Source organism: Pistacia vera, unplaced genomic scaffold, assembly GCF_008641045.1.
Source record: "Pistacia vera cultivar Batoury unplaced genomic scaffold, PisVer_v2 Contig218, whole genome shotgun sequence".
Lineage (NCBI taxonomy): Eukaryota > Viridiplantae > Streptophyta > Magnoliopsida > Sapindales > Anacardiaceae > Pistacia > Pistacia vera.
In genome coordinates this window covers 1,166,887-1,194,056 of record NW_022196022.1, presented here as the reverse complement: position 1 = coordinate 1,194,056, position 27,170 = coordinate 1,166,887, and the positions used below count along the sequence as shown (strand labels likewise).

Sequence of the window (27,170 nt, the reverse complement as noted above, 5' to 3'; positions counted from 1 at the left end):
TACTCGCATTAAGGCGATCTTCTTCCAGTTCCAAATGGCGTATGGCATCTTCTCATTTCTGATGCCCTCATGTGGGTAAGTGTATTTTCATATGTTCCAATTTTGAGGCAATGATCTTATGACAGCTTGAACCTGTTGTTCATCAGTTAGGACATGACCTGCATCTCTAAATCACTTATATGTTTGACAAATGCCGTAAATGTACTCTCATAGTATGTTCAGGCTTCTTTTTATATGTGTCACAACTTGATAGTGAGTAACCGGAGTTTGGTAATGGATGTACCGCCAAACTTGTAGCAAGGGCGGAACATGTCCTTTGCTAATTCAATCTTGGTACTTTTCATGAGATCATCGTCCATGCTACTCAACAAAGTGATGCAAGCAGTGGAATTCTTTTCTTCCATATGTCATAAGCTGCACGGTCTGTCATGTTGAGCTGTGACTCATTCTTCAGCTCTTCCAAGGTTGTAGTAAGAGCTTAAGAACCTCTTGTTCTTCAAAACATATTGGATTTTCATGGCATATCTCATAATTGTCGTTGTTAAATTTTTCTTTATAAGTAGGAAAACATGCTCTTACATGTAGATGCCATTTCTAAAAAAAATTTACAAATTGGATAATGAATGTTATTCAATGCTCGGAACATACATATACATTTAATTAATTATATCAATATAATTGTATATTAGTTGGAATCAAAAGTAACAATGTCAACAATCATCATCCAAAATTCCAATTACATTATCATAGATATAATTAATTGACATTCTAAAAATTATATTAAGACACAATCATATAGTATAATTCAAACATAATTCACATAAATTAATAAAATAAAAAAAAAAATAATTCCATTATGCAAATAGAATTCAACATAATGAAATTAAAACAAACAATTTCCAAAAAAAGAAATAAGTGTACTGCCATTCCTAAAACTGGGAAGGATCTGATAATCCTTATCCTAAGGTCTTTATCTAACTTGTAATTAACCCTAGGCAAGGGAACTCCCAGGTTCTTGTGATGTCCTTTACGAGTGGAGACTCCTATAGATGCAACCAACTGTTTTTTGCACCCCAATCTAGTACTCCTTGATGTAGTTGTTGACTAAACGTCTATAATTTTTATTGTCATCTTTAAAGTTTTGAACTTTCAGCTTGTTCCAAACCATATCAAGGAGACCAGCGAGATTAGGGTAACCAAGAGTCTCTCTTAGGACTTTGTATTTCGACTCATCTTCCTTTAACCCCCCTATCCAGACAATTTCCTGAATCTTTTCATTCACATGAATGAAATTATTTACGAGTTGCACCAACTCATCCTCTGTGTCTCTTAATATCAATGTGTGAGTTTGTAGAGTTCTAATCATGTTCATAACCCTTTCCTTTTGAGCAGGTGTTCTAGCAACCATTGCACATCTATAACGTAACATTTTTCTGTAACAAATACAAAAAAAACTATTTATTTATCAAATAAAGGTTGACTATATTTGATTAATAATATATATACGTGTTTATGGCTTAATAACAAAAATTAGACTCATAACAACATACCAACTATGCATTTTATTCTTTACAGCAAAAGAAAACAAATTTAGAATACTTCACGCACCTTCACACGCCGGCAGGAGCTTCCATGCGCCGGCAGGGCACTCCACGCGCTTGTCACGCGCCTCACACGGATTCGGGTCGGTTCGACCTGTTTCACATTTAACCGGGTCAATTTTGACCCGTTGACTTGTTTGACTTCGTGGGACAGGTGTTGATCGGGTTTGACTGACCCGTTTGGTCTTACGGGTCAGGTGTTAACTGGATTTGACTGACCTGTTTGACCTAATGGGTCGGGTTTGACTAATTACCGGGTTTGACTAATCCGTTTAATGTACTGGGTCAAATCTGCGGGTCAACTTGACCCATTTTTATTTTGGTTTTGGGTTGTGCCGAAAATGAGTATAGCTTAATTTGTAAATATGGCTAACACAACTGAAACATGTAGCCCAGTGGTTAGTGAGTTGGGTTGAAAAAAAGTGTAGACTTGGGTTCAAGTCTCACCACCCACACAGTTTGCACGTTTTTTATTAAAAAAGAAGTAAAAAACAAACAACATGTCATATGTAAGGTTGGAATCAAAACGACATGTCGCTCCTTGTCGTCTTCAACCTCTGTCCGGGTCTGCAACTGGGTGCCCGACCCGGAAATCAACCCATACGAAACCCAAAACTTTAAAGAGGCACATCTAAGTCATTTTAACTCCATTTTTTATGATTCAAAAGTCATTTTCTTCATAATTCCATAAAGAATCTAATAGTCTAATTATCATTACCAAAAGGACAACTTTTTACGTACAAAATTTGAAAAATCCAGAACTGCATTTGATAAACCAGTAACATGCTTTAACATAACAGTATGAATTTAAAACAATATGAACCACAGCTCTGATACCAATGTTGGAAATAACACAGAATAACATATATCTTAAAGTAATCCCAAGATCATAGTCACCCATTGCAATCACATTTGTATATAAACGAACTACAATGAATTTACACAGCATAAATACCTCTTCTCCTTATCTCTGAAGCAAAAAATTGAACCTGGAAGAATCAACTGCGTAGAGTATCTTCTTTTCAATTTTAGAGAGAGAAAGCGTGTTTTTTCTTTGCGTATTGGTCTCTTACTAAAAGGAAAAACTTTCTTTTTATATGGGAGCGGTTCGTGAGAAACTGCCTTTGGCAGTTTCCACTTCTCACGCCCCTTCATCATGGGTGTACTTATCCAATAGAAAGAAAATCAAAACTGGAACTGTTCATGAATTTACTTGTTGTTTCTAATTAATCAGGCTCAAGCTGGAGCTGCCATTTATTCTTAAACATATGTTACATGATTTAGATTATTACCCCTCTATCCAAAGTGTTGACGTTTGATTTTGACACCAACTATTCGCACGTGAGAAATGCTAAGCGGGCTCAGAAGTCACACGTGATTATGGAAGTATTTAGTTGAATAAAGGGTGAATAACAATGTTTAAAGTGGTTCGGATGCTCAAAAGGCGAATCCTACGTCCACTGATATTGTATTAATGAGTGAAATCAGGTCGCGTTCAGCGAGCTGAGTTATAACTTAGAGAATACAAGAGAGGGAGAGAGAGTATGCTATTCCAAAGTGAAATTAGCTAATCCCACAAATGGGAGAGAAATCCTCTATTTATAGTGGGATGAATCAAGGTAATGATTACTAAATCTGCGAGTGGGGTGGATGCAGTGAAAATCCTTCTCTGCGTCCCACTGCTCACCTGCCCGAGTGATTTCCTCGACTTGTGTAGGGATTGGACACGTGGGCCGTTTCTAACCATTTGCCAACCTAGCGTACACCCACTACACTGGCATAAGCATGCCACTCACATCATAATGCGACGTGGCTACATCTAAGCGGTTGTAGAACTTTCTTAAGCTCTGACCACCCATGCTGACAAGACTCCACGTCAGCCTGTTTTTTCAGGCATAACAAAAGTCCCTTAGTTTTTAAGGTTTGAGAATTGAACCTTGAGAACTACACAATTATGCCTTGATTTGATATGTTCCAAATGACGCTCGATTGATCTGACCTGGCTGCAAGGAGGTCGCAAAACATTTTCGTATAGGCAACCTGAAATGGCCTCCTTCTGCAAGGTCTATGACCTGGACCAGACCTTATTCAGTGCCGTATTGATGCACCTCTTATCTTGACAGAGGTCCACGACCTGGTTGTACTTAGCGTATTTTTTGCTGAAAGCAAGGAGTCACATCGTTTCGCAATTAACCATAGCATCGCTTCGCAACTGACATGCGACGAAGAGTGTTTTATCTAAAGACCTCTTCAGATGTTATCCGTTGCACTTTGGCAGCTAATCCATTAATGAAATACCTTTTGCTCTGACAGACGTGTCCTATGCGCAATAAGTGCCAGCCATGCGCATTAAATGTAAGTCATGCTGAAACGACATTCCCTTTCAGGACATTAAATGCGGATGAGAGCGCATTTAATCTGGAGGAGGGAAATTGAGCCGTCGCTCGATTATTTCAACGAAGGGAAGCGATGATTTGATTTCTCGAAGTGTGACGGTTACTCATTCCCGTCAATTAACGACACGTGGTCGCGATCAACGGCAAGAGATGATTTCCGTCCAAACGTCGCTTGGCTTCGGGAAAACCAAGTGCCACTTCCTTCACTATAAAATCCCAACCTCACCTCAAGCAATGTCACAATACTCACTTTTTTAGAAAGAGCAAGAAGCTTTCGTGAGACCAGATTTTTCATCTTTCAGATTGGTGCGCACTTGACGTTCACAGCAGGAAGTTCAATCTTCATAGTCAAGAGGTAAGGATGATTCTTTTATTACTTTCTTTTTCTGTTTTGACGATAACGATGGGCGTTTGTGGGTGGTTGATCGGAGAAGAGGCTTTCCTTTAGGGTTTGAGTCTTTGGGGGTGGCCCTCAAGGATTCTTAGGGTTTTTCTAGGGTTTAAGGAAGATATTGTTTATATTTTCTTCCACGTCATCGTACGAAACTTTGTACGACGACTGAGTAATTCCCGCATGTCGTTCTTTTTCAGACCACAGAAGAAATGGACCCTTCAGCGACTAGAACAGATGAGGGAATGAGCTCACCGGTGCAAGACGCCCCAGCGAGTCCCTCATAGGAAATCCTGTCGATAGTCATAGCAGAGGAGATTCAAAAAGCAGTAGACCAATACGTAATTAGCATATATGTCTACTAGCATAGGACGTATACAGCTCAGAGTCCGCTAGAGGGAATGGCTGCGATCTCCGAGAACATATTCAAATGTGGAGCACTAATTCCCTTCCACACTTTTATAAGGTCGATCCTCGATCACTTTGGGGTCGCACTGTTACAGTTGACACCAAATGTGTATATGATAGCAGTGGCTATGTATATCGCATGCGGCGAGAACGGTCTTAGCGAGCTGATCGCACTAAAGCTCGACTGCTCGTATTACTTAAAGAAGAGTAAAGACACTGACTCTTTTTACCTCTCAAAGTGATCTATGATCAAGGGAGTGATACACAATTACCTTAGCAACGTCGGAGCGTATGAGATAAAATTTTTCTTTTTTCATTACGATGGCATTTGCCAGTTTAGGGAGTCGAGTAGGTCTTCCTTTCTTTTACTTGGAGAATTTTCCTTCTTTTAATCTTTGCAATGAACTTTTTCGTTTCTTCGTAGTAAACAAGACGACCAGGTTGTCGGCTCTCGTTGACTTCAACAGAATAATCGCCTTCAACCTTTTGCCTGAACAAAGTCGCAACACGAGGCTGCTCGTGACAACCGCGAACCTACGAAAATACGGCTTTTTCAACCCCGAAGCAACCTTAGAATCCTTACCGAGTAAGTATCCGTATCCTTAGCTAACTTTGTTATTTGCATGCAACGAACTATTTTGCTAACAATGTTCGCATGCAGCGACCATGCCACCCAAAGTGCCCAGGTCGCTGAGAGCAAAGGAGTTCACCTTCCCTCAGGTCGGAATCATAGGTCCAACCGAGGTGGCCCCTAGCGGTCCCCCCGTCAGAGGGACATCGACGGGGGCACCGGTTCGAGCAACGGATGCTCCCCAACCTGCGGCTGCCTGACCTAAGCAGAAAATCATGGCCTAGAAATCCAAGAAGAGGAAGCAGCTTCGGGTCGAGGATTCAGAATCCGAGTCAGAGGGCTTGGGCATTCAGTTCGAGAGGACGCAACCTTACCAGACCTTCCGCTCGGGAGGGGTCCTCAAGGGCACGACCAGTACTACCATTGCCTCCGAAGGTTCGCGCGGGGGGCAAGGGGAGGTCGCAGATCCTAGGAGGAGAGCAGGCAATGAACCAGCGGGTGAGACGCTACCTGCTGCGAGCACGGGCACACCCGTGCTGGACTCTATAGGGCAACTCCCATAACATTTGCAGCCGATGATGTTTGCTTAATGATCATACTACTTCGTAAGCAAATAATACAGTAGTCGTTATATATAATTAACATTGAAAGAAAGTCAAAACTAGAACTGTTCATGAATTCACTTGTTGTTTCTAATTAATCAGGCTCAAGCTGGAGCTGCCATTTATTCTTAAACATATGTTACATGATTTAGGCTAGTACCCCTCTATCCAAATATATATGAATAAATAATATGGTATGAATATTATTGAAGAGATCTATCTATATATATAATATATAAGTAAAAGACTTTTCCCACCCAAGGTTTGCCTTAACACTTCCCACCCAAAACGTTTCGAAATACCACTTTCCCACCCAAAGTTTATATTTTGTTAATACGCAAAATACACTTCACTTTTTCATCTGATGTTCGGCGAGTTACCAAGAGTCAGGGTAAGAGGGATTTTGTAGAATGGAGGCTGGTAGATCGAACGGTGTTGACCGATTGAATATTTGCCACTAGAATCAGCTAAGAACTAGAAACCCTAGCTTTGCGGTGGCCGACAATTGGCAAAAAATCAGGTGTCAAAGTGAGAGAGGTTTTGTATAAATGAGACAGGAGGTTCAAATGGTGGTGACCGACAGAATTTTTGCTGCCAGAATCGACTTTTGATAGTAACGGAATATTAACTTTGGGTGGAAAGTGTCATTAAGGCAAACCTTGGGTGGGAAAAAGTTGTTTACTCTATATAATACAAAATCTTTAACGATTAAATCACTATATAAATTAATTTTGGACCCATCATTGTGATCTCTAACAAAATTAGCATACTAATACTTCCAAAATATTTAATCAAAATTTTCCCCACACACAGCTATATATATATAGTATGATTCTGTGCATAGATCCACATCCCACGTACATGCATATATAAACTTAATTACTAGATTAATTGACTTGGGAAGATTTGTAAATTGTTTCAGTAAATGATAATGACTTGATTAATTACTAACAATAGGCCAGTTTCAGTGACAATTTCAGAGAAGGTTAGCATTAGGATTAACTGAAAAATCAAGAGCGATGGATAGAACTAGAGTAACAGGAAGCATATTCGAGTCTTGCCTGACGCGTCTGTGGCTATTTTCTCACTAAGTTTTCTTGAATGTATCTGAAAATTGACTGCAGTGATTGATGATCATCATATTCCCACGGTAATAGTTGTATTTTTGATGATATACGTCAAAGTTGAAAGGGTCTAAGAAATTTCCAAGATAGACAGAAGAGATTACCCACTTGGATAAAAATGAAAATGATCGATATAAAACAAGTCTATCATATATCTACCAATTCACTTCTTGGTATGTGAGATGAAAATTTCAATGTTGTAAGATTAGGATTGATTGAGAAATCAAGAGGGTGATTAAGTTTCGTTGCGGCTATGAAGCTAATAGAATATTAATTCATGAGTCTGCAATCGATAGAACCTGGAAACTTCTCCAGTCTTTACTCAGTTAACTTTTTTCTTGTATGGATATTTTTTAAAATACAAGTTATTTTAATTAAGGTATTAATTCATTCATGAAGTATGATTTAAATCAAATGAAACGAGCATAAGGGTGGGGGGTTGAAGTACATAGATATCAGTCTGAAATTAAGTAAAATCCAAAGAAAAAAAGCATTGGGGAGAACATACCCTCGTTGTCTTGATAAATCCAGGATCAGTTTGATGGCCTGCTGCGGGATATTCAAGACATGTTTGAAAGCATTTTACAAGACGATCCATCGATAATTTCAAGAGTTCTTATTAAGCTGATAATATATAAGTTGGCATTGGGGAAGAAATATTTTTCTCTCTTCTCCCTCTCTACTCCAATATGAATATATAATAAGGTTTCAAACCTTAATTTTTTCCCTGCTACCTTTCATTTAATATATATGCTAGATTCTGGAGTCTCGCCTCTCTCTAGTGCTGAAGAGCTTGTTCTCGTTTTTATATAGCTGTCTGTTGTTTTCGTTTTTATATGATTGTACTTTATCATAACCAGAGGCAAAAGATATAATTAATGGAGACAAATGACATGCAAATAGAAAACTAGAAGGCCATAAGTAACTTGGTTTTTATTTTCTTTTTGATCAGCAGATGGATATTTTATAAGCAATGCGGTGCAGTTATATGATTCAGAGAAAGGTGAACCAGTCGACTCAATCAGAATCTTCAGACAATATTGTTGGTTCATGTGAGGAGATTGATGATCAATTGGAGTGTGGAAGTACTGAAACAGAACAAAAAGGAATCATGTTCAGGAGTATATTTGAATTATGGGCTAACAAGATAGTAATGTTGCCATTCGACATTGCCATTGCTCTCCTGGCTGCATCATGCACTCAAAATCAAAAGGACAACCCATTTTTGGCTACCATCTCCTTCCCTTATCAACTGTTTTCCTTCATATTGATGCTTGCTTTCTATGCGTCACTAACAGGAATCATCTTGTTGCCTGTTGTCCCCAAACTGGCCAGAGGATTTTACCTTCTCGGCTTCTTCTGTGTCCTGGCAGCCGTAACCATTTTCTTTTCTGCTCTTCTCCCCAGTAATCTCAATGACGCCCCCTGGATTTGTCTTGTGTTTGTGCTATTCATAGTTTTTGGTCTGGCTCTTTATGAACAGTGTGGCTGAGTTCTTAGCCACCGACAAAGTTTTGTATTAATTAATTGCTTCCAAAATTAAGAATATTGTGCAATAGATTTAATTTCTTTGAATAATTTCTTATTTCTAACTAAAACAGACTCCTCCTAAGATTCAGTATAACTAATAATTTCCATAAGAACAGGACAAAGCAACGACATATTCAATACTAACTAAAATAAACTCTTAACAAAGAGTTACTGTGAAATACAACTTATGCAACAATACTGAGGAATAATGGAAAGCAGGACCTGAATCCTGAGAAAGCAGCCGCCCACAAGAAAATTGCAATACTTGTGGCGATGGAAGCCACAGCAAAAGTATACGAAACGCCTGCAATCTTCGGCTCTGATTTCCGGAAAACCATGGAGTAACCGGAACTAAAACAGGCGCCCAGAATGCAAAAAAGGAAGGCATGGAAAGTAGCTTCTTGTTCGTCAAAAATAACAGTAGGAACCCAGTTTCCATCGATGTATGTCATCCGAAGTAGCAGGATTAGAACTGGGGTAAAAATGACGGTGGCATGGAATATCAATTCGTCGGAGTAGAGAACTGGCGGTGGACATATGCCCGCGACGGGGACGGCGTGAATGAGGGGTGGTAATCTGAATTTCATCCCTGTAACAACAAATGGAACAAATTGCGTATTTAAGAATTGTGATGATGGGAGTTGTGTAGATATGGAATAATCAAAAGCTAAAGTAGTCCACAAGGATAAAGAAAAAATCTCAACCAATGAGAGGAGACGAGAATCAAAGGAACTGTTCAAGTTTGATAAGAAACATATAGTAAGTTGGACATATAGGATGACAATGTCATTTTAACTGGTAAAACGGTTTCGTGTGTTATTTAACCCACATAAATTTCATAATAACCCCCTTAAGTATAATAAACTAACGAAACCCCCCTGTGGTTAAACTAATCACAAAAATTCCTCTATCATTAAGTTTTTTTATTAAAATAAACAGTATAGGAGTAATTCCTTAACTACACACCCAAATGATAGGGGAATTTATGTAATTATTGTTCTTACCTTTATTTAATTAATTAGTTAAAGACAATTCTTTATTAATCATGAAGTGTTGAGATTTGAAAATATAAACAAAGGAAAATAATTTTTAAACCCCATGCAATTTATCTATAGCCCTCACTTTTAATTTATATTAGGGTCAAATTATAAAACAAGGATAAAATTGTAAATTTTGAAATTTATTCTCTTTCTTCTTTTTTTTTTCCCTTTTTTTTTTAAATCAAATATAATTCTCATTTGTTTATGAATTAATGTCTAGCTTTTTTTATGTTATTAGGAGAATATTATTCTATTTAATTTTCATAAAGTTCCAAGAGGTCAACCCATACCCATATAGGATAGGGTACGGGTAAGGGTGCTTAACGGGTCGAGCCAGCTCGAGTCTGGCTCGTTAACGGCTCGGCTTGTCAGATAACGAGCCGGCCCCGCTCAGTTCGTGAGACAGAATGAGCCGAGTTTGAGTCTGAATCGTTAACGGCTCGGCTCGTCAGATAACGAGCCGGCCCCGCTTGGTTCGTGAGACAAAATGAGTCGAGTTCGAGCCATGCTCGGCTCGATTCGTTAGGCTCGCAAGCCGAACCTGACTCGAAAAAATGGGGGGTTTTTTTGGGGTTTTCTGAAATACAGGGAATTAAAATGAAAATTTAACAGTAAAAGTTTTAAAAATGACAAAATCCCCCCCCCCGATTTTTTAATCCCTAAAACCACGACACTTTCTCATTTGCCGTAACTCTTCGCCATAATCCCTAAATTTCATCGATCCCCAACACAGTTTGTCGGCAGCACCAGCACACCTCCCAATTGCCGTCAACTCTTCGCTGTGAACCACATCTTCTTCATCGGATTTGCGTCGCAGAGCTATCGCCGTCAACTCTTCACCATGAACCACGTCTTCTTCATCGGATTTGCGTCGTAGAGCTATCGCTGTCAGACCCATTGAAGTCTCGCCGACACTTGGCCGCGATTCCTAGTTTATTTTCTATGGTCCATCTCCCTGATGATCGTCTTGGCTTGAAACTTCTATTCTGGGATGATCACCTTTCTGTATCGCAATTGCGAAAGAGCGCTATTTTACAACAACAAGAAACAGACATTAAAAATAATTGCTTGGCATTTCCAATTAGATTCACAAGGCGTTTTGGGCTGAAAAGGAAGTGCATGAAGTGGGTCCAAGAATGGCAATGGCTAGAATTTTTTTATTTTTTTTTTCCTTAAAAAAAATTGAATTTTTGAGAGTTGGCTCGCAAGCTGGCTTGAAATATTCCCAACTCTTTCCCGAGCCTAGCCGAGTCATGAAATCTGTGGCTCGACTCGGCTTGAGCTCGGCTCGATTAATAATCCTCTCTCACGAGCCGAGCTCGTTAAGCCGAAAAGTCGGCTCGACTCGGCTCATTAACACCCCTAAGTACGAGTCTAATATTTTGGGCCCAAGGCGTGCACCCATTTCTCTTTCACTTGCTCCTTTATAATTTAAAATAAAAAAGTATGGTCCACTATTTTCACTAAATGGTGTGTGACTGTAAACAACTCATCTTCACTAAAAAATAAAAGCTGCATAAATTGTGGGGGTGTAATTATAAAGTTGAAAACTTGAGTGAACCGTATGGATACCCGCGGGTTCAACCGTACGCGCATAGGGTAGGCTCCGCGTCTAAAATAATTAATTAAAAAAAATTTAGTTTATTTGTTCACACTTCAACAAACCAGTTGAAAATTTTGTAGTATACTGAAAGGAAGAAGCAATAACCAGAGAGAGAAGAAGGCAAAGACTGATAAAAATGGAAGCCAACACCACCACCACACTCCTCTTCCGACTCCCCAAAAAATGGGAAACTTCAATCTTTCTCACAGGTTAGTTATTCTGCAAAAGGAATTGTTCCATTAATGTTGTGAAGCTAATATAAAATCTTTAAAACCATTGGGAGTTAATTACAGATTCATTTATATTGGTTAAAATTTCAGAATGGTTTTGCCTCCCTTGGGGAGACTTAGATCATATAACAATATCCCTAAACCTCATGCCATCTTATATTACTCTCAGCGCATATCTAATGCTGGGTTTCTCATTGCTGAAGCAACCGGAGTCTCTGTTACTGCACGAGGGTGTTTTTGATTTTTGATTTTTCCCTTAAATCTCATTAATTCAACAAGAAAATGATGTTAATTTTATCGAGAAATTTATTTGAAGGTACCCAAACAGACCTGGAATTTGGACAAAAGAGCAAGTTGAAGCTTGGAAACCGATTGTGAAAGCTGTACATGAGAAGAGAGGCATCTTCTTTTGCCAAATTTGTCCTGTCGGCCGAGTCTTAAATTATGGTATGATCAAACTTTTGTTAGGAGTTTTGTAGTGAAATATCGAGATTAATAACATGGATATAAAATCACATCACAAAGATACACAATAGTTAACATGATTCAGCTTAACCTGTTTGCATCCACAGGTGAAAGAGATAGTATCATTAATTCGGATATGCAAGAGTACATACTTTAAACCCAACATCTAAAGGAGTGAAAACAATCATAACAAACAATTTATTTTACTTGATTTTACTTTCCTTGTTTGATATTTACATCAATTTCATTATAGCATATCAGCCAAATGGTGAAGCTCCAATCTCATGTACCAATAAGGGAGTGACGCCTGGCCTGGGAGGAGGAGATTGGCCACCTCCTCGTTCATTGAGAACCGATGAAATCCCCCAAATTGTGAATGATTTGAGGCTTGCTGCACGTAATGCCATTGAAGCAGGTGACTCCATTTCACATCTTCCGTAACTCAAACCACCCCTTTTCCCTTATTTTTAAAATTTCCTAGGTTTTGATGGGGTTGAAATCCATGGAGCAAACGGATACTTGATCGATCAGTTCATGAAAGATAAAGTAAATGACATAACTGAAAAGTATGGTGGAAACTTAGAGAATCGGTGTTGTTTTGCTCTAGAAATAGTTGAAGCTGTGGTAAATGAAATTGGAGCTGATAAAGTTGCCATAAGACTATCACCTTATGAACATTACATGAAGGCTGTTGGCTCAAATCCTGAAGCATTAGGTTTGTACATGGCCAATGCACTTAACAAATTTGGGATTGCTTATCGGCACATAATCGAGTCCCCGAGGATTAAAACTGTAGATGAGTATGAACTTCTGCAGTGTTTACTTCCTATCAGGAAGGCTTTTAAGGGTACTTTCATAGGTGCTGGAGGCTACAATAAAGAGAATGGTAACAAGGCTGTTGCAGAAAATTACACAGATTTAGTTGTATTTGGTCGCATGTTCCTGGCTAATCCTGATTTGCCGAAACGATTTGAGCCAAACGCAGGGTTGAAGAAGCATGACAGAAGCACAATGTATATTACTGGTCCTGTTATTGGTTATACAGACTATCCATTTTTGGAGTATTCTGCTTAGACATTTTATGTATGAGTAATGCTACATTTACACCTTCCTTTATACCATTTTTATTATATTATATCTGACATATGTTATAACTTCACAAATTTTTAATTATTTTGAAATTTTAATATTATAATAGAATTATTATTAGTAAAATAGTCATAATGTAATAAAAATGATGTAAATGTAGCATTACTCTTTATTTAGCTTGCATTTGTAAAATAATAGAATCCTTTTATGATATATCTAGCTGTTCATTTAGCTTGCCAGAGTGAGCTAATTTCAGTTGCACTCTGTTAATGCGGTAATGTGCCCAGAAAAATTTCAGTATATATATCGTTCTGTTTTTATGGTCTCCCGTTTCATACTTGTTATTGTTAAATGTATTGTAGGAACCTAATTTTCAATCAGACAATAACAATGTTTAAACCTCAATTTAGTTAACTGAAAGACATCATATTGATTTCTTGGTACAGCGATACAACACATTTATGTAGAAGACAATAAGAAATAACAAAATTAAGCGATTCTGTGAAATCTATGCAGCGCTCATAGCAGAATTAAGCGAAAGATACGACTTCAACCCGGCACAAACAGCTGCCGCCAACAGAACTAGAAGACTTGCCGCAAATGTAACCACAGCAAGACCATTGTACAACCTTGCTACTTTTGGCTTTCGTTCTCGGAGATAAATGGAGCAAATGGAAGTATAACAAGCCGCCATAATGAATATAAGAAAGGCATGGAAAGAAGAGGGTTGAGTAGCAAAAATAAAAGCGGGTACGGGCTTACCATTGATATTAGTCATAGGGAGTTGCAGGATTAGTACTGTGATTATACAAGATAAAGTAAATACCAATTCATCGATGTAGATTCGTAGGTACTCTTTCTGTGTAGTGCTAGTGCATGCCTCTAAATCGGACTCTGATACAAACGCGAAGCTGAATCTACCAAGTCTCATTCTTGAAATCAGTTGATATAATAGAGGTAGTAGAGCAGTGAAAACAATGTTGGGATTATGTCTATATATATATAGAGTGATGTGGGAGAGATTAGAAATATTTGTAAGATCTTGGCAGGTTCTTGGGTAGTGGCGTGTTAGTGCTTTCGACGGAAGCTAAGAAATTTCATGGAGGGTTACTGGAAAGTTTCCATTGAAGTATTGTTAATGCTCTTTTTCTCATTCAGAAGACTTAACTTTAGCAATTAGTTCAGAGGTTTCAATGAAAGTTCTATGTGGAAATTTCCTGGAAGTTGCGTGAAGAATAAAGGGGGGAGAAACGCGGTTTGGTCATAAGTCATAACCCATTATAATCGGGAGTATTTATTATCGATACCTCCCCTGAGGTTTAAGGATCTCCTAATAAATCCCTAATGTTTAAGAATCTCTCAACAACCTCCCTTGGCGGAGTTGGCTCGAGCAGCTGTCCTTACAGCATCAAACCTTGAAACAAAATTCCCAATAACAAAACAACATCAAATTTAGCTGTTTAAATAGAATTTCAAAGCAGAAATTTAACATAAAGAACAAAAATTTGAAACCTAGTCGGCTTGATCAACTTAAAATTTGAAAGGTCTACCTGAGATTAGAAGAAGCACAGCTGAACGGCATCAAATAACGCACAAAGGGTATTCAAAACAACGAGCAAGCATCGATCTTACCGGATGACCACCGCCATCATCATCATCAAGAGCATAACATAATTTTAAGAATTAAAAGCCAAACAAAAAGAAGTTTTAAAGAAAAACAAGTGAAGAAGATAAGTTAAAGGGGGATTAATTAAGTATAGACAGAGACGGTAAAAGGGGCTATCGGGTCAAACAAAGAGAGGCCATGTTTTTCATTTCAAGATCCTGCGACGACTGAGATTGCAATAGCGAACGGGACGGCGACGTCGACGACAGGGGCAGATCGGCGGAGTCGTAGAGAGGTTTTAGCTTCTAGGGTTTTTTTTATCCAATTTCTAAGTACCCAATTCGATTTTTACATATTTCGAATACGGGTGGGTTTGTCAATTTTAAAAACTAGAAAACTCTGTTGCCCCCTATTAGTTTCAAAACTATCACATATACCCTCAATCTCGCTACAGGCAACTACAGCACGTACCAAATTTGATCAACAGTGATATATATATTTTAAATTCCTTTATTGCTAACATGCTTTAATAAAACAAAAGACACTCAATTAAGACCCCATACCGAAATCTCACACCCACCAAATGTGGTACTTAAGCCTAGAAGCTCTCTCACCTATCAGGCCGGTCTTTTGGATTTAGCTCTCCTTTAGGCTTGAGTTCTAACATTGGTGCTTTCGTTGAAAGTTAGGCTGCGAAAAGAGCTACCTATAGGCTAGATTAATGTGTAGTGCACTCTCTTTAAGAGGGGATGTTGCATCGAATAACTAATGAGTAAATGAAGTCACATAAAGGGGGAAAGGGCTACCGTTGGATTAGTGTTGATAAAGTGAAAACCGTCATGGACGTCAGCTCTTGAAAGGGGGTGCAATGTTAGGATCCCACATCGGGATCCCACACCCACCAAGTGTGGTACTTAAGCCTAGAGGCTCTCTCACCTATCAAGCCAGTTTTTTGGGTTGGACTCTCTTTTGGGCTTGAGTTCTAACACACTCAAATTAGAAAACAAAAAAGAAAATGTTATACCCACAACTTCTTCTCACAAACTTCCTCTCTCAACTCCAACGTAGCAGCTCGCAATTGATCAACTCGCAATAGGTTCTACCTAAGTCCCACCTAATAAATTGCAATTGAAGTTTGTAAGAAAAAGTTATAAGTATAGCATTACTCAAACAAAAATGGCCTTGTCAAAACACTTTCTTCTCCTAGTATTGTTTTTAATTTCCTTGTTCCATCAGTGCGGTAATAAAACCCATTAAATACTACATACATTTGATCTTCTCTTCTTCTTTGTTTTCTGTAAATTTTATATTTAATAGATTTATCTACTATTTCTATGGATAATTGTTAAAAATTCTCTCAAAGTGGGAACAAAATTAGGTAGCTGAATACGCCAAGAAAACAAAATTTTCTTCATTTCCCACTGCAGAAAGTTCAGATAAACCAAAAGGTGATTTCTGTTTATCTGTAAATGTTATGAACCTACAAAACAACTACAAGATAGTATTTAATATTTATCTACAACTTAACGTAAATTAATAAATACATTCCCGCGTTGTATTGTATCTATATTCTATAGATGTGAATACTACGTTTTGTCTCTCTATTAATGGATAATATTCTGCAACTTCAAGGTTATGAGACACCCTTGCTTGACAAATACAGTCTACCCTTAAATTAATGGGATCTCTTTTCTTTTCACATTACAATATTCTATATGTTAATTATTCAGCATAAACCCTCAGGCATATGCATCATCAATATGCCGGCATCCATATTCCACAAACAAGCAGCTTCGGAAGTAAAATGTTAGGATTATTTTAGAATTAGGATAATTATGTTAAGTCTTTTGTAATTATCTTTTATAATTATATTAAGTCTTTTATAATTATCATTTATAATTATGCTATTATCTTATTATGATAGAATTAAGATTATCTCATTATCTTTTTATAATTAGGATATAATATTTTATTAGATTTAAATTAGACAATTAGAGTTCTTTTGGGAGTCATTGGAGTCAAGTGTAAGGCTATATAATTGTGATTATTAATAAAGAATTTTGTCAATTAATCTCTCTGTCTCTTGTTCTTGGAGGTCTCTGTTCCTCATATAAACAGATCTTATCCCAAACCCTATCATTGGTGCTCTCGTTCCCTTTACATGGCTGACTCTTCTCACCTAAAGGCTATGGAAGAACTTGTCTCTCAACATAGGGCTAGATTGGATGCTCAAGAGGCAAAACTTAACTCCCTAGAGAGTCTTTTGACGGCTATTGCACTAAAATTGATGCCAAGCTAGAACAAGGATGGCGACAAAAAGAGCTCATGGGGGATAGTGATGCGAGTGGCGATGACACTCCCCCGCTCGACTCAAGTTTGCATTCTTCTGGGTCTACGCCACCTTTTAAGCCTTTCCGATTGGAGGTGCCACGCTTTGAAGGCACAGATCCGCAACTCACGACTTTCTCCTTAGAACTGAAAGTCATTTCTCAAGTGGGCCCCATCGACCATTCTGCTGGTTATGTCACGGTTGTCGTCGACCACCAATCTACGGTTGACCTTCCCTTGGTCCCTCTCGGTCATGATAACAACAATCCTCCACCACTGCCGACGACCCTCACCAAGCCTTCCATAAGTTCCGATCTCACTCCGGTGGAACTTTTGTCGTCTCTTTATTGCTTTGGACCTCAGTTGCGCCAAATGATTTCTCGTGGTGCAATACCTCGCAACCTTGAGGACAAGGTTGAACTGAAAGGGAAGGCAATATTAGGATTATTTTAGAATTATGATAATTATATTAAGTCTTTTATAATTAAATTAAGTCTTTTGTAATTATCATTTATAATTATGCTATTATCTTATTAAGATAGAATTAGGATTATCTTATTATATTTTATAATTATGATAAAATATCTTATTAGATTTGAATTAGGCAATTAGAGTCCTTTTGAGAGTCATTGGAGTCGCTATATAATAGCCTAAATCTAGATTGTGGTTATCAATGAAGAATTTTATCAATTAATCTTTCTATCTCTTGTTCTTGGAGGTCTCTGTTCCTCATATAAACAGATCATATCCCAAACTCTATCATTCGGATATGATCTGTTTATATGAGGAACAGAGACCTCCAAGAACAAGAGACAGAAAGGTTAATTGACAAAATTCTTCATTGATAACCACAATCTAGATTTAGGCTATTATATAGTCCTACACTTGACTCCAATGACTCCAAAAATGACTCTAATTGCCTAATTTAAATTTAATAAAATATTTTATCCTAATTATAAAAAGTTAATAAGATAATAGCATAATTATAAATAAAGACTTAATATAATTATCCTAATTCAAAAATAATCCTAACATAAAAGAATTCATGATGATCTCATTCCATATGCTACTTTTAAACCTTTTACCTGCGGTAAATTGTTTTCCAGATCTTAACGTTACAACTCCAGATCTTTACGACCAAATGAGTCTATGAGTGCAACATTGGATACACATATCATTTCCTTGATATTCTCTATGCCGATGTTGTTTGCTTTATAGCATTAGNTACCTGCCAACTCACATGGAGAGAAGGAGAGAAGAAAAAAGAAGGGAAGAAGAAGAATAAGAAGAGAAGAAAAAAGCAGAGGAGGAGAAAGGGAGGAGTTGATGGAAAGAAATGATGGTTCAAAAGAGGCAGAAAAAATGAAAGAAAGGAAGGAGAGATGCGAGGAAGAAGAAAGTGGAAAACGAAAAAAAAAAAATTAACGTGAGGGGAAAAAGTAATTTATTAATTTATTTGTTAAGGGTAGTTTGATAATGGTATTTTTATATTGAATCAAATCCAAAAAATTATTAACGGTGTTAATTTAAGGGTAGAAATATGAAATTTATAAAACCCAAGGGTGGGAGAAGATTCGAGAAAACCATGGGTGTGAACATGAACATGTCGTTTACTCTTTGAAATTTTAGAAAAATGTTTTGGCTTTGTTTGTTTTGCTTTTGGGAATACTATTATTAGTATTCCCAAAAAGTTAAATAGTAAAACATCAATATTTCCAAAATATTATTCTATATTTTTTAATTTCTTTTAAACTTCTTAAATTTTTTAATTTAACTAAACACCCCCAAATATTTTTTTTAGAAATTACAAAAACACTCCGGCCACCCTCCATAGTGGTGGCCGGCTGTCCGTATTTAATGGGTGGGTTAGGGGTATTTTTGTTCATTTTTAATATTTTATTATAGGGGTGTTTAGTAAATAAACAAACATAGGGGATATTTTTGTTAATTTTTAAATTCTACATTGTAATACCTGCCCAATTTAACTTTTTTCAAAAGATTATTCTAAAAACTATCAGAATAACGAACCAAATGGAGCCTTTGTTATTACCAACACTACTTCACCGCACGTGATGTGTTGACAGGGCCCGTAAATCATACATATTTAGGAACACTTACTAGGAATGGTGTTACTATCAAGATCAAAGCAAGAGGCTCAATGTTTTGCCGTACATTGTATCCCATTATATCACTGTTTGTCTGTTGTTTGTGAAGAAAAGGCAAAAAAAAAAAAAAAAAAAAAAACTTGATTGGTTTTTCTTTGATTTAATCTCTTTATCATTATAAGAATTATGTATTCCAAAATTCATTTATCTTGTATTTTTGTTCAATGTTAAAACTCAAAACTCCATTTGGTTCCAAAATCGTTTTTAGGTAATTTCACTATTTATCATTTCAATTGTATGGTCTCAAAATCTTTTGAAAGGGTGCTTCATCTTAAGAAACGTAAAGAGATTAGAGTCTGTTGGTTGTAGAGATGTCTATGAGAGGCCTCAAACCTTATACCTAAGTAGAGAATCTTCCATATAACAATAGAAGCTCGAGTTCGAAATGGGAGTCTATTGGTCATGCAAAGTGTCTATAGAAGGGCTCGAATCCTATACTTAGTGAGAGCAAATAACTTGCTTGACTATTCATTTAAGTCTTTGGCCTAGTATAACTAACATGGTAGGTACCAGGTTGATGTGTGTAATTCAATTTATTTTCATTCTAATTAAATTGGCTGCTGATTTATTGTTTTTATAGTCAATAATGTTATGCTTACTCACGAATTTACTAACCTTTGTAAATATAAAACATAGTACGGGTACCATAAGCATAATACGAATAACATATGTAATTTTAACAAAGGTGAGTAAAGTGGTTAGTAAGTTCGTGAGTAAGCATAACACTACTCTTTTATAGTTGGGCAATCTTTTCACTTTTCTATGACTAAATATGTAGCCCAATTTATAAATATGTGTTGACTTTATTATTGTTAATTTTAATTGAATATTAATTTTAAGTTTAATTATTGTGTGTAATGCTTTCAATTCTTATGGATCTGAGAGTTAAATGATATCATAAGTTGGGTTGAGATCGAGAGATGAAGCCTAATTACGTATAGAATCATAGATTGAACGAACGTTAGAGATAAGTTACTGTGATTTGTGAGGCTCTGGTAAAATCCATAAAACTTAATGATCTCTTAGCTTCTAAATCTACTGGATTGTTGATTAAGGGTTAATCTGATAATTGTTCGTGAGGAAATTATCGGAATATTAGGGAATTTGGCCTTTGCAATAAACTTAATTAGGTTAGCAACAATTGTCAACGCATATGATTAAATTGATGTGAAATTTGTGCCTTAGGTTTAGTCATATTGATTTTTTTACCAAAGTATTAATAAAATTTTGCTCTTGTTTGAGTTTTTAGTTTGTTTTATTTTTCATTAAATCATTCATAAAATTCCGTTTTATCAAATAGTAATAGTTATGTTTTATCGAATAGTAATAAAATAAATTAGTTTGATACTGGTAAGAAGTTTTCATGGGATTCGATACTTATTTATTTGAGTTTTATTACTTACGCGATTTCGTATACTTGCGAATAGCCTATCAAGAATTAAGGATTCAAAGAAATATGAGAAAGAGAGGGCTTTGAGTTCAAATGTTGAGTGTAAGGACAGATTTGGTGGAGGTAATGTGAGGAAATGTCTGTGTGTGGCTTATGAGACCTTAAGGGCTTCGCAAGAAAAGTTTTTTAAGAACAAGAGTGGGTTTGGTGAAGAGAATGATGAATTTGATAAAAATTTGGTCGGTGAAGAGATTGAGACGGGTGGACTTGTGGATCAGAATATTGAGGATCAAAATGTGAATGTTAGGATTTTATTATTTTGGGTAATGTGTTTGAAAAAGTTGAGTTGAATTATTATTACAAGAATATAATTTGAATTTAAATTTAAAAATATGTTCGGTAAGATTATTTTTTAATATTTAATATTTGTTAATTTAATTAAACACTCTCTATAATAAAATTTTAAAATTAACGAAAACTTTTTTAGTTAGATTGATTCAATTGAAATTTGGGTTTGGATGAAGAGACCGAGGGCTAATTGATCTTGACTGCGGAGAATGTGGGTTTGGATGAAGAGACCGAGGGCTAATTGACCTTGACTGCGGAGAATGTGGGTTTGGATTCGCGTGCTTCGATTTCATCTTCGCGAGATAGTAGCCAAGGAAGGTTGGTAGCAGTGCTTTGAGTCAGATTGATTCAATTGAAATTTGAATGAACCTCAAATTTGATTCTTTTTATTTTTTCTCATGTTGGATTCTTTTTGAAGTATTTCTAGCTGGACTTCTTATGGAGGCAGGAGAAGCCGGAGAAATGTAAGCTAATCTTCTCTTCTATATTCTCTCTTGTGCTTCTTTTATTCTGTGAGTGTTTGATTCTTAAGGAATATTTGAATGTCGAGTTAATGATTTATTTTTGTGGGGTAATTTTGGTATGAATTTTAGAGCACTGAATCGTGTGGGACAATGGGAAGCAGAAGATGGAAGAAGCAGTAGCTAAAAGCCACTTGCCAAAAGCCATTTCAGCTAAGAACAGAAGTAGATAGATATTGTTTTAAATGAGAATTGATTTGATCCAGAAATTTTCAACTTATAATTGTAGTGATTGTGATGCTCATTGTGATCTTTGGTAATTTGTTTATTATTGCAGCAAAGGGAAGACAAAAAGAGGAAGAATTTATGAAGAAGATACAAGAAATGGTACAAGTGGAGGAGAAGCTGCGGATTCCTATAGCTCAAGGCCTTCCATGGACAACAGATGAACCAGAGGTGAGTCCATTACGAATATAAATGGAGAATTTGGCCTCTTCATTTGATTGCTAGAATGTAGTCAAGGTCTTTACAGTTTGGATGATTATTTGCTAGCGAGCTGATTTGAATTGGCATTGTGTTTTGTAATTGCCGTGCCTAATTACACCTCCACTTAAAGAAAATACGGGGCCTATGGACTTAAAACTCCACAGTGATTTGCGGGCGATGGAGCGTGCTGAGTTTGACAATCAGGTTATTTTCCAATTCCTTTACAATAACTTTGGATATGGAGCTCCCTGTACTAATTTCTGTATACAATAGAAATTACAATTTGTGCAAGTTTAATTGCATCTTTAAGTTAAAAACTACTCTTGAAATGTAAAAAAAGCCTATTACGCTGAACCTTGTAGCGTGCCACATACTGTCCATGAACAATTTCATGACAGATAGTCACAGAAAATTGAAGCAGGTGCCTGACTTTGAGACTCCATAAAGGGCAACATTTACCTGTTTTCTTCATACATCTTTGAACATTTCATCAGAATATATTACACGGTTACTGAGTCCCTTTCTTTCTGCTTTTCTGGAAAACTCTTACGGCAATTTTAGCTCTAGGCCTCACAGATGGATATCTTAGGATTTCTTACCACTCATATCAAGTACGGCACAATTTTTGTGTAACGGGAGAAATAACACAGTTTTTGTGCCATTTTTCTAAACAGCTGAGCACATAAAATTTAAGAGTAGACACCTCAAATGATGCTTAACTTTTGAAGGCTAAAAATTTTTTTTGGCAGTGCTTGTGCATATATCCACTCTCCACTCTGTTTACTTATCGGTCCTCACTAGATTGTAAAACATTGTGGTAAATTCTCCTGAGAAAGGAACTGATCATTTGTGTTTTTATGTGTTACTCAGGTAGCAGAGAAGATGAACCTAATTGAACAGTACAAAATGGAAAGAGAGAGGCAGAAGAAGGTACATACATGACTTGAAAAGACATTATTTTTGAAATGAAGTTTCAGTTATGCCCTATTTTGACAGACCCTTTATGCCCAGAAGGTAATAGGAACATGAGTGCATGATGTTCATTCTACAAAACCTTGTAGCTAATACTGGCTTTATTCAATTTAACTACTTGTATCAATTTCTGAATAATGTTAATTCTTGGTTTGGTTTGTTTGAGGTCAAAGAAGCATCCAACCATACCTAGAGAACCTAAGTTTCACATGCCACCACAACAACAACAGTAAAAGGTTGTGAAAGAAGACTAAATTAGAATTAAGTTTATATAAATTCAGTTACGTCCTCCCAAAGAAACCAAGTTTCAAAAGAGAATCATTTATTAGGAAAACTAATAATCCTACTTGATTAAGGAAACCTCACAAGTATTATAAATATACATTGGTTCTATACGAGAATCATTATACCAAAGACGAGAAAAAACAAAAGTCAGAGCAAGATTTTAGGTAGCCAATTTCTTAGTATTTTCAGTAAATTATGTGCTAATGTGTAAAAGCTTTGTATACATATTGGTTTGGTATGTTTTGTTCATGGCTTAATCCAAGTAGATTAAGAGATAGTTTCAGTTACGATTTCTTTCTTTTGGTCGTTAAAAGCTTTCTTTTAGCTTCTGTGATATGTAGAGATCGATATATATATAATTATGTATTTTGTACTTTGTTTTGTAAAGCCTTTACATGCGTGGTTAACTATCTAACAATATCAAAGCAGCAATATTCAAATCACAGTAAAAATGATCTATTTATACTCTTGCTCATTTTTTTACTCACTATCTGTTTTCAGTCTTTCACTCGTTTCCATCTTGTAAGTCTTTCTGATTTTGTTTTCAAGTTAAGAATATCATGGGTGATTCACATGTAATTTTTAAGAGCAGCTTAGCATTTTGCATGTACGAGTCATTAGTGTCAAAATCAAGCATCAATAGTGTGAAAACTGAAGAATAAGGAAATTTTTATTAAAATTATATTTACTTTATGAATTAAATATAATTTGATAGGTTAATGCTGACACGTGAGTTGTAAAAGATTATTATTGTTTGATAATTTTGATTACTTCTTCAAATTATAAGCACATGCTTTCACATGTAAATGGTAATTTTTTATTTTAATAAAGAAAAACAGAGCTTTTGGATTTGTGTTATTAAAATGTGTTCTCATACGCACATTGATTGGGCGAAATCGTTAGACCAGGGATGGGTATGAATTTATCATGTGAATAAAATACATTAAAATATTTAGACTAATTGTTACTTGGAAAATGATAGAGTTATTGAAAGTTATACACCGAATTTGTGTACCGAATGATGTGACAAAATCCCGACCGTTCATTAATAATAACTTATAATGAATCAACAGTCAGGATTTTGTCACGTTATTTGATACACAAATTCAGTGCACACACTTCAATAACTGTAGCATTACTCTTGTTATTTTGTCTACACATGTTTAAACTTCTGCGTTTGTTTATTTATGGATTTATTACCTACATTTTATTCATAGCTTAATGCTGGCACGTGACTTATAAAACATTATTATTATTAGTAATAAAGGATTAAATATTAGCATTTACACAATGCTAAAGATATAATAAATTGTAATCTGTATATGCATTAAAATATCAAGGCTAATAAACATGATATTTCAATCTATTTTCACATATTTAACTTTATGTTTATCTTATATTATTTCACTTTACCTAAATCGGAATATTATTATGAAAATGCTTTTAAACATAATAATATAATCAAACATAAAGTGTCATCCCACGAATTTTTATTATAATGTTGACTTATAACTTTGATTTATAATTTTATTCTAATTAAATTGGCTGCTGATGTACTGTTTTTACTTTTTATAGCTGGGCAATCTTTTCACTTTGTCATGAACCGTTTTTTTTTTTTTTTTCGACAACCAATTTCCACCTGGCTTTATTAGCCTTATCACTTTATACATGAAAAGTGCACCGATCTGTTATGAATAATATTTAACTAATTATATCTTGCCACATAATGTTGTATGAAAAATGTTATATGAAAATGATATATGTGTAGTATTATTCGTATGTTATAATAACAAGGAATTAAGGATGTCACAACATTTATGACAAGAAGTTTCATTAGCAGGTAGCTTTATTTTCCTAATTATACTAATTTTTATAATATTTACGAAAATTTAAGATAAGATTGAGAAACCTGTGTGGTAAGTTATATAATATAAGATTTCTTTCTAATTTTGCTTTATCATAGAACAAAAAAAGAAAATAAAAAACTGTATCAGTTTACTGGCACTTGGATTTGATTTCAGTTTCTGGCTGGATCCCTCTCGTAATTTTCTCATCTAAAAATGAGTGTACAGATTCTGAAAACATTAAACATTCTGCAATCATAAAAGCCGTTTTCATGTCATCTTATAACATTCGAGTCCATAATCCCAAGAAGCAATGACCCATTTGAAAGAGATCCAGATATGAAAAAGAGTGGGCGGGAGTTTGATCCATGAAAGTTTATCATTATATGTACCTGTCCATTTATTGGCATTTGTCAATGTTGGGCTAAAGAGATCAAAATTGAATATTGTCCATATTAGGGAATTTTATACTCTAAGTCTCTAACCAAAATCTTACAACTTTATGATCTATCATCAATTAAGAAAGTTAAAAATTAAAAAAAAGAATTTTAAGTTAAAAAAAAAAAAAAAAAGAGCATCATCTTACTTTGTAATATAATGGAGTAGCTTTTCTTGAATAATCCAAGCAAAGGAAAAAGAAAATATGAGAGAAAATGAAAGGAAATGAAGAAGATGAAAAGGTAAAAAAAAAGTGTTAATTAGTACAAAATTTTGTAGGGTCAATATGAATTTAAATAGGATTAAAATTGTAAATTATATAAAACTTATAGACTTTATTTATTATTTCAAAATTAATTTTGAGTGGGTTCACATGAACCCACAACCTTCTACGTGGCTAAGTCCCTGGTGGTAAGTAATTGATAAAACGGTTTCCTGTTAACAAAATTACATTTATTTTGGATTAATAAAAATAATCCCCTCAAGTATAATTATATAACAAAAATATTGATTATAGTAATAGCAAAAATCCCTTTCTTATAATTTTTTTTTTTTTAAATATACGATATAGGAGAATTTGGTAACGAGCTAATGGCACACTACCACACAAGTAATAGGATAATTTATGTTATATTTGAAATTGAGTAAATGACATGTTCCCACCCAAGGTTTCGCGAATCTACAAGTTTCCACTATTGGTTTCATAAACTCCAGATTCTCACCCTTAAATTAACAGAAAATCTTTTAATGAAACGGTCAAAGGGTGTACTGAAATAAAATGAAAATTTTGAAATAACCCTTCACATCTTAAATTTATCTCACAAGCACCCTCCACATCTTAATTTCTTTCATTTTTTCCCTCTCTTCTAAAGCTTCATTTCTTTCCCGTCAACTCCTTTTCTCCTCCTCTTTTTTTGCTTTTCTTCTTCCTTTTTTTTTTTTTTTTTCCTTCTCCTCTCTTTCCTTTCTTTCTTCTCTCCTTCTCTCCATGCATGGTTGCTTGGCTCTCACGGTCGTTTAAACTAACCTTGTCATCATATTTGAACTAGTGTTGAGAATATGTCTCAGCTGCTGATTTGGCATGATGAGGTGGCTGCTGATTTGGTCAAGGATTGCTGCATAATGGATGGTTACTGATTTGGTGATGAAAGTTGTTAAACGTGTGTATTTCCAGATTTAGTCTTTGAAGTAGAGCTGGTCATGTGCTTGTTTTTAGGAATACGTTATCTCAGTAGTGAATAAGTTGTTAGTAGAGTCATGTTCAGTGTTTTTAGCAAGTTTGTTACATATTTATGTTACAAAATCCTGTGTATATTTGCTGCTGATTCAATAAAGATTGTTGCAGTTTGCAGTCTGTATTAGCGTTTTTTTTGTGCATATAGTTGCTCAGATTTGTTCTTGCACAATTAAGACTACAAATTGGTATCAGCATTTTTTCTTAAGGGATCTGAGTGACCGTTTGTGAGTAGTGTATTTGCAAACACCAAACCAGAAAACAGAAACCTTGATTTAATGGCTTCCATGCATTCTCATTTTCTCCCACCACTTTCACTGGTGAAACTACACAGCTTCATAGATGGGCAGTCAGAATGTCAGCTTATTTGCAAGCGGACTAAAAGCAAAGATCAGAAGATACGGAGTCTCGAACGCCTTCTACTAAGCAATCAAAGAACTGATTCCTGGCTTAGCAACCCCCCCTTCACACCTTAACCTAACCCTCTTTTATTTATTTCTATTTATTTCCTATTTGATTTTGAGTTGGGCAAAGAACGAAGACTTTCTTGGAGACGAAACGGA

The 27,170-nt window shown here is 35.8% G+C and overlaps 2 pseudogenes; both read left to right on the top strand.

The window, feature by feature from the left end:
* The first annotated feature begins 11,402 nt into the window (after positions 1–11,402).
* On the top strand, positions 11,403–13,035 carry LOC116130276 (annotated as a pseudogene).
* Positions 13,036–16,981: 3,946 nt separating this feature from the next.
* On the top strand, positions 16,982–23,039 carry LOC116130205 (annotated as a pseudogene).
* Positions 23,040–27,170: the final 4,131 nt, after the last annotated feature.